Raw genomic sequence first — 9,966 nt, forward strand, 5'->3', positions numbered from 1 at the left:
GCTTCTTGGTAATTTCATTTCACCTTGTTGCTGTTAGGTACACCTGACTAAACTGACGGTGACCTATTCTGTTAGCATAGTCCACTGCTGAGAACCCCATCAAAGGAAGACCATCCAGATTTCTTTTTAAAAGTGCCTTTCTCTAACACATACAGAGCTCCACAATAACTAATTGCCTGTGTGCTGTGGGAGAACACTATATCATTAATAACAGACAAGCCATGTTGCACCTCAGACCCATAGAGCATACACTGATGCTCCCTATAAATATAGCAATGAATATTCTGGCTTGTGTTTAAGGCCAGACAGTCAGTTGGTTGATTCAGCCCACCAGCAGTGGTCCATGTAACCATCCAGCTCTCCAGTTCAATCCCAGCAATTCAGAGTTCTGCAGAACCTTACATGGAGTTGTGCAAGAACACAATACAGAAATATCAACTTCCACAGGTTTTCCACAAACCCAAGGCACTTGTTTCACTAGTAAGATTCTGACATTTACTTTACCCAGTATTTAATTGACAAGAACACACTCTGTTCACTACAGGTGGGACTTATGGATCTTTAGTGTGGTGTAGGGGTTTAAGCATTGGACTACAACTCTGGGGATCAAGGTTCAAATCCTTGCTTGGCTATGGAAACCCACTGGGTATCCTAGGGCAAGTCACACAATCTCAGCCTCAGAAGATAACAATAACAATCCCACTCTGGAGAAACTTACCAAGAAAACCCTCTGAGATTTTCATCTTAGGGTCACTATACATCAGAATTGACTTGAAGGTACACAGCAACAGAGTGCAGTGCCATAATTACCTACTCAGGAATAGGTCCCCCTCATTTATACTGTCACTCTGAGCATATAAAATTGCAGCCTACATTTCTCTTGAACAGGATGGTTAAAATCTTAATAGAAAGCAGGTGTGGGTTACCCCTTTGAGTCCCATTTGGGGGGTGGGAATCAAATCAATCAACAGATGTGTCTGGAGCAGAGATTCAAATTCACATTAGTAAATGTAAGCATAGAACCAAAGAAGAAGATTATTAAGTATTTGTTAGTCATTGTCATATTCAATATGCATCAACTATCTATGTATTTTCATTGCTAGGCCACCCAAAAGTTAGGGTTAAGCACAAATTGCAGTGCTACGAAAAAAGAGCATATAAATCACTAATTCAAATTATGTTTTAAGAAGCATGAATAAGATTTTGCTTAAATAATACTAGTGCTTTATGAGTCTCGAGGGGGCCCACGTTGTACAGGAATGCAGCAGTTGTCAAGGATATGTCTCTATGTAACTGTGCATGACTAACATCGTTGAGTCACACCCAATATCCACTAGAGTGTTTTAAATAGTTCAAACAGCAAGATACTAAGCAGATGTATATGTAATTAAATCCTCTCAATTTTAACTTAGTTTAATTTTAACAGAGTTCATGAATGTTACTTTTTTAAAAAGATTACAACATGTAGAATCATGCAGCCAGCATGAACTGTGGCCGAAAAACTTGTAGTCCAAACTTGTAGTCTCATGCTTACTGAGAAACTAAATGCAACAAGACTGACTGACGTCTGAATAAACATAGCTAGGATCAGATTGTTAGAATACAAGTCTCTCTCCTACTCAGCAGACCCTTCTTCACAAGGAAATCCGGCAATAAACCAACAAGTGCTTCACACAAGGCCCACTGCAGCTTTTGCTCTTGAAGTCCAGAGGGTGAAGAAGGAGAATTTTCAATTGAATAACCAGAGTTTAGAGAGTGGCTATCAGATAAAGTGACTACAGTGGGCCCTTGGTGTCTGCCAAGGTTTGATTCCAGGACACCCCCCCCCCCCCCGTGGATATCAAAATCCATGGATGCTCGAGTTCCATTCGTTATAATGGCATAGTAAATTGGTGTCCCTTATATAAAAAGGCAAAGGTGTGTTACAGACTGCTGGATTGTAGCGGTCTGCTGCCGCCGCCGGTTGCTACGTCTGGGAACCGCAGCAGCCAAACAGCGCAGTTCCCGGACGCAGCAAAGAAGGAGCGCGAAAATCGTGCTCCTTCTTGCAGCCCGGAAGAGACACCGCGAGGCGCTAATTGTGCACTCACAGCGTCACTTCTGCCGCGTGATGTGCAGATGCAGAGTGTCCGTTACATCAAAATAGCAGCAGCTGTGTGGAACGGCCGCCGCCATTTGTTATGGACTCAGTCCATGGTAGGGTTAGGAGCGTCTGGAAGAGACGCCCCTTTCTAACCCTAGCACGGACTGAGTCCGTCCTAGGGTGCCCGTTTGTAACGGGCCAATATCAAGGTTTGTCTATGGACATTTGTATATTTTTGAAGTACAGTTGGCCCTCCGCTCTTGTGGGGGATCTGTTCTGGACACACACACACACCCCGCAAAAATGGAGGCTCATGCTTATTCAGACTTCATAGGCTTGAATGAAGTGTGGTCCTGGGTGTGCGCGCCATTACAATTAGCAGAGGCCGCCCCTCAGCGCATATTCAAGAACGCGGATCTGAGATGGGTGACTGTATTTTAAATCTGTGGATGCTTGAATCCATGGATAAATAATCCGTGGATAAGGAGGGCTAACTGTGTGACAGTGAATTACAGTTGGCCCTCCACATTTGTGGTTTTGACTTTTGTGTGTGTGTGGTTTTGACTTTTGCAGATCTGATTATTTGTGGTTTTGATTAATATGATGTGTCTAGGAATTTCTAGGTCCACCAGTATAACTCTGCCAGAAGCTGACCATAGAGTTGTGCTGGAGAAACTAGAACTTTCTAGAGAAACTACTTCTCTAGGCATTTGTAGGTCCTCCAGCATGATTCTCTGATCAACTTCTGGTAGATGTTGACCATAGAGTCACACTGGTGGATCTGGAGAGAGACGTTGTTGGGTTTGTTTTTTTGCGGTTTTTCCACATTCACAGCAGTCCTTCATCCCTAGCCCCACTTTGATCTGTGTGATGTAGTGGTCTGAGCACTGAACTAGGACTCTGGAAGACAGGATTCAAATCCCTGCTCAGCCATGCAAATCCACTGGGTAACCTTGAGCAAGTCCTACTCTCTTAGCTCGAGAGGAATGCAAAGACAAACCCCCTCTGATCAAATCATGCCAAGAAACCCACATGCTAGGTTCGTCTTAGGGCTGACATACATTTGAAATGACCTAAAGGCAAGAAGCCATGGGATTATAGTGGTTTCTTTCTTATTATTAATTGCTGGAGACCTTCTGAATGAGAGACCTCCCAAACACCCTGTTAAGATCTTGCAGATTCAGAGCTGTGGCTTCTTTTAATGAGTCTATCCACCCATAATGCAATCTTTCTCTTCACTTGCTGTCTTCTACCTCACCAAGGTGGAATTACTGTAATGAGTCATGTCATTTCATGTCCAAAGTATGATAGCCTCAGCTTAGTCATTTGGGCTTCTAGAGAGAGTACAGAGTCTATTTGCTCTCAGATCCACATAATCAAATACTCTGTAGTTCTTGTTAAAGTCCCACACCTTCCCACAAAGTCCAGGTAAGGCAGGATTCCAGCATTCCCAAATAAGTGTATTTAGGATTGCAGCCACTACTGAGATAATATCTGGTAAGAATGGAAGCATTATTTTATTGTTGCTTTTGAGGTCTATATGTGTTTGTTGTTGTTGTTGTTGTTTTGTGGACCTTCAAGTTGACTCTAGCCTATGGTGACCCCGTCATAGGTTTCTCATGGCAAGATATATTCAGAGGACATTTTCCATTGCTTTTCTCTTAGGCCAAGAGGGTCAGATGTATCCAAGGTTACCTAGTGGGTTTCCAAGGACAAGAGACGCCCCCAGACAACCCTAATACGTATGGAGTACATACAAAATGGCCCATCTGGACAGGGCCGTTACTTCTCATATGATCCAAACTAATCCAGTTTCTTTTGAGTAGTGCTTTCACTTCAGCCCTGACTGTGCACTGGAAACTATCCAAAACCTCAAGTAAACAAATGAAGCTCAGACCATCTAGAATCAATTTGTGTAACCTTCATTTTGATCATTATATTTGAATGATTATCACATCCCCGATTACTAATTGGTACATTTTCCAAATCATATGCATGCAGGGAGCAAGTCCTCTTGTCTAGCTTGGCCAGTAAGCTCTGCTAGGAATGCTAATGCTTAAGCAAGTGATTGAATTTATAATAGATCCTAATTGATCACCGCATAATCAGCACATGCCTTAACCTGCACACAAAGAATCTTCAAAATGTCAGAAAGGTGACTGGAAGTTTAGCCTCTTTTAAGTAACATCACAAAGGTCATCTTAAAAATCACCTTGAACTGTGCTTTGTAATATGGGAAGCCAATTTTGTTTAATTATAGTTGAGGATAGTGTTTGCGTGAGCATCATAATATATGAGTGAGATGTACCACAGATCTTTCTGAACGTTGCAGATGAGTCTATTTTCTATGGGAGTGGCAAATTGTGTTTTTCATGCCACCAGCATGGCAGCAGCCCAGGATCAATTCAATGCCATGGAATTCTATGATATGTAGTGAATTTGCCCCAGGATTTAGTTTGAACTTTAAAAGAGCTATCCAAAGTGATGAACTGTTTGAGGAATAGCATTTAGTACATGCAAGACACCAGCCTCCAGTGGCAGAGATCCATGTACTTCAAGATGACATGTTACATGCACCACACAAGTGTAGACAATAGCTTGTCTTTAATAAGTACAAGAGATGTCTCTGAAACATAAGGCATTAATCAAAAACACATGACAGAGCCTAATTTGAAGCTCTGAAGCAGCCTAACACATTCCTCCTTTTGACTAAATAAACGTTAATTCCATGGCTTTCCAACCTCAGCCAGTGTCACTCTTGTTTAACATTGTTTATTACCTAATGGAGAGACATAAGAGAACTGAAAGCTTGCACACTAATTCATGCTCTTCAGCTGACCCAATACAGGTACCCATGAAAAGGGTCTCTCTATCACATCAGGTAAATTGGATGTTTTCAGTTTCTCTTGTTTTCCAAAAAAAGCCATTGTCTTAATATGGATTCTGTTTTTCCCCTATGGCCAGTATGGCTACTTTTGCTTTTTATATAATTCACAGTGTGATATTTGAAAATATTAGCTGTTTCAGCATAAAAGAATGTACCTGCATCCATACTGATAGAAAATAGTTATACATCATTTTTTTTTTTGCTAGTAGAGCCAGCAGATCTCTAACTGCTCCTCATTCTTTCTCTCACACATACATACACATTTTAAAATAAGATACAGTCCTCTGACCATTGTCTGAGAAAGCTGTATTGCAAACACAAGCAGAGAAATTCCCCACCGTTTGCACAAATTAGCCCTTTTACACAAGCCAGCAAATAGAATCACCAAGTAACTCCTTATCATTTTTAAATGGGTTTCCATTTGGATTAGACAGACACAATTATCCCAACCTGGGTGCACTCTTCTGGTTTCACCTGGATATCTGAACCGTCAGTGATGATCAGAACTCTCCTTTGATTCCTTTGTGCCAAACTGCTTCTGTCCTCAGATGCTCTATAGTACAGCCATTGCTGTTAAAGAATGCAAAAGCAACCTCAGAATGAAAATTTTGCCCAGCCTGTTCAGCAGGATGGCTTTTATCAGAATGGAAAGAAGAAATGCTTCATGAAATAATGGAAGGGCAGAAAGGGAGAGAGCATCTTTCAATACAGCTTACTTTGCATTGACATTTAAGAAAACCGCATTCTGTAACAGGGAACAAAATCACATCATGTTTTGACAATTTTCTTTCTGTAATACTACCTAGCTCTTACAGAGCAATTTTCATCCAGATATTTTTTTTAAAAAAAATCAGATAGTATATAATTGTTATTATAATCCTTTTGCACATTGGAAAGCAGAGCTGCAACAACAGCTCAACACAAACAACTCAGCAAATCAAAGTTAAAGGCAGCTTTGCTGAGCCACAGCCCACATTGGCATCTACACTGCAGAATTAATGCAGTTTGACACTGTTTTAACTGACTTGGCTCAGTGCCATGGGATTCTGTGATAATGTAGTTTTGTAGGATATTTAGTTTTCTCTGTCAGAGAACTGTGGTGCCACAATAAACTACAGATCACAATATGCCATAGGATGGAGCCATGATAGTTTAAGCAGTGTTAAACTGCATTAATGCTGCAGCGTGGCAGCAATCCAGAATCAATTCATACAGTCTTAGAGTCTTTGTTTTTTAATGGCTCACCTTCATCAATTTACAGAGTAATCCTGTGGATCAGAAATAGTTGTTCTGGGATGTTAGGAATGTTTTAGAATGCTTGTGTGAAAGATAGGGGGTGTGGGTCCCTGGATCAGATGAGAAAGAATATTCTTTATCCAGTGGAGTGTGAAAATAGGAGGTGCAATCCTTCTAGATGTCCATAGGGAAGGCAATGCAGCTCCCTAACCCTGGCTGCCACTCTCAACTGATCCAGGGCCCCATACCCCCTATCTGTCATATGCATACAAAAAATAACAAATAACAACAGCAAATCTTCTAGGGGATGGAATTTTACCCCATTTTAGGGCCTGCCTCGTGGATTTTGGCCAATACAGACCTTTTTTTCCCCAAAATGAGAAATGACCAAATACTTCTTGGTTTGGAAAAAACATCCCAAGATGCCAAAAGCCAGCCTGAAGTGAAAACTGGCCAAAATAGGCAATCATGGCACCTCAATCACTGGTGGCCACAGAAACAAACTTGGGAGCCACATATAGCCCCTGGGATGCACTTTGCCCACCTTTCCCAGCAACAAACCTATATATTTGCAAACCCTTCTCTCTGCACTGGAGAAACACCACCATCTAAATCCTGAATACAGATGGACCCAAACAATTGGACCAAAAGAGAGAGAGGGTGCATCTGGGCACTGAAAGTAGAAACTCACTCATGGCTGCCAGACACCCCTGGGGGGGGGGGGGAGAACTAGATCTCTCTTCAGAGCCTGATAGGTATCATACAATGTCTGAACCAGCTTCAAAGCAACCATAGAAATGCACTAGTGTCAGCCAGCTCTATGCATCATCCCTTTGTCAAACCACTATTCTGGATGTGCCAAAAAAAAAAAAAAAATGGGGAAAAGGAGAGAAACATTATGTTGCCTTCAAATTGTGTTCTTTGCATTTAAGGGAAGATGGTAGATGTCTCAGTACTGAAGTAGAAGAGGGTCCAGTGCCTGTGGCTGCCATCCAGTGTGGGTTTGGTTGGCTCTGTCAGCTTCTTGATACTGGTGGCATGTGCACTCCAACCATCCAAGTCTGCCTGTAGCTGGCAGACACGCTTACTGAGCTATGTCTGCCATCTGCCATACTGTTGTCCCAATCAGTTATTGTAAGTAGTCTCCACTTTATTCTGTGGGCAGAGCAAACCTCCCCACAGCCCAAGGCTATTTGTGGGCGCAGGATGGAAGTAGAGTTGACTGTTAGATCCCTGCCATGGTGAGAAACCTGTGGGCTAGAGATGTATTCTCGCATGCCATTGCTAGTCTCCCATGCTGTGTTGCAATTGAGGACAACCTATTATCTTGGGTTTGTGGAACAGAAATGTGAGATGGTACTATGCATTCAGGTAACTTGTTTCTTCACTAAATGGGCATTGCTGTGTGGGAAGCAAAGATAGACAGTGGAGTTCCTTGAGACTGCTTGCTTAGTAGTTTTTGTGGTTTCTCTGAGGCTGCAGTTTCTTCCAGGGTAGCCAAAGAACCATTTAGCTGCTGCAGAGCTTACAGAGGCCAATTTGGCTGGGATTCCTCTCCCATCTGTGTCCAGAGTTTAGGATTACACTTTAGACTGTTTTGCCTGCCTTTGTTTCTTTGACTTTACCTTTGTTTCCTTTTAAGTGTGCAAAGTCTGTAGTTCTGCTCTGTTTTTGTTGTATGTCTACAGATTCAAACTCTGACAGAAGGCATTGTTGGCATGGTCTTTTATGACCAACTAGCAAAATGCCAAAATCCCAACCAAATAGTTATAGAATCATAGAATCTTAAATTTTCATCACAGGAACCTCAGCCTCACCTCAGTCTTGCCACAAGCCTGTTATTAAAAGAGAATGAAAACATACCAGCTTTGGAGCATATATTACCACACATCTTTTCAGCCATGCAGCTGATATTGCACCGGCTTTTTATGCCATTGATGGTCCCTATGTGCTCTCTTCCTCATTCCCTCTTAACTCTGCCTCCCTGCCAAATGCCCTACCCATCATGCCTTTCATTTTAGTTTTTTGTTTTTATTTTTGTTTTTATTTGTAATGCAGTTCCGGATTTATGGGAATGAGATTTAGTAAAAACAAGAAAGGGGAAAAAAGAAAGAAAGTAGAAAAATGTGGAGGTTTTTATCTTTCCGATAAAAACAGGCTGCCTAGGAATAGGGAGGGGGAAAGGGGGGAGGGAGGAGATTGACACCATGTGACGGGTCAATATTGGGACTGCTGCGAACTGTCATTATTGCACCTGCAGAGTAATAGGGTGGCAACACAATTGGGCCCTTATTGATGGGTTTTCCCATCAATGAAAAGATGCCATCTAACAACACTTGAGAAACACAGCAATAACACATCAGAGGTGAGGTCATGTAATAAGTACTGCCAAAGGTGCTATTTTCTTGCTAAATTTGTGGTTTAAAATCTGCATGTGATAAGGTCCATAGACTCATGGAATCATAAGGCTGGAAGAGACCACAAGGGCCATCCAGTGCAACCTCTTGTCATGCAGGAATACACAAGCAAAGCACTCCTGACAAATGGCCATCCAGCTTCTGTTTAAAAACCTCCAAAGAAGGAGAATCCACTACAGTTGAAGGCAGCATATTCGTTTGTCAAACAGCTCTTAATGTCAGGAAGTTCTGTTTAGCTGGAATCTGTTTTCCTGTAATTTGAATCGATTGCTGTATGTCCCAGTCTCTGGAGCAGCAGAAAACAAGCTTGCTTCATCTTCAACGTGAGACCTCTTCAAATATTTAAACATTTCTACCATGGCTATAGTTGGAAAATGTAGCCATTAAGATAGGCCATCATTCAGTGAGGACTTTGTGATGTCACACAACCTCATTTTTCTCATGGCTCCTCCTTCTTTCTTTGAGAAACCTGACTCAGAGCCTCTCCAGACCAAAAAAAGAGGGGGGGGGGGGAAAGGACCTTAAGCCCCAGATTTTGTTTCTGTACAAACCAGTTTTATTTTGGAAACATACTTTATGTTTTCCCCATTCCAGAATATTCCCAGAGAACTACCAGCATTATCAAGGCTTTTTCATTCTCAAAACCTTGGTCAGTTCAAATTAATCAAGTGTTTCCCAAAATGAAATGTACCTCTTCATGGCTGTCTGTTTGTATTGTACTGGACCTAGATAAGATGTCTGCTATCAAGAAACAATATGTTTCCAGGACCCACATTCAACAGAGATCAAGTGAGGGAAAGAGGATTGCTAGCAATAAAAGAAAAATGATCCTAATGCTAAAGCACTTTAACACTTTGACAATAAGTCTTGAATAATACTTTAAAAGGGCCCAGTGGAAATTGATGAAAGTCAATTTCTAAAACATTGCTTGAGTCTAGATCTGATGTACTCAGTGAGCGGGGAGGATGAAATAAACCAGGGATATTTAACGAAAAAGTTTACATGCAGAACCATGACTATGCAGGTAAAATCAAAGCAAAAAGAATTGGAAAGTTTTGATACCTTTGGAAACTTTTTTCCTTTCCGGATAAGCCCTCAGTCTGCTGCCTAATATGTGATCTTTTGCCACCTGTTTTCTTCAGTTTAGGCTGCGGGGAGGGTTAACTTACTTACACACACACACACACACACACACACACACACACAGATATGTTGTTGAATGATGATTTCCATCAGCCCTAGGTAGCATGGCGAAAGATGACAAGAGCTGTGTCAGTAACATCTAGAATGCCAAAATTGGTTCCCTCCTGCTTTTCTTTTCCCCAGTCCTAGTCGATCCTTCT

Source organism: Sceloporus occidentalis, unplaced genomic scaffold, assembly GCF_023333645.1.
Source record: "Sceloporus occidentalis isolate IW3139 unplaced genomic scaffold, rSceOcc1.0.p SCAF_4, whole genome shotgun sequence".
NCBI classification, from domain to species: Eukaryota; Metazoa; Chordata; class Lepidosauria; order Squamata; family Phrynosomatidae; genus Sceloporus; species Sceloporus occidentalis.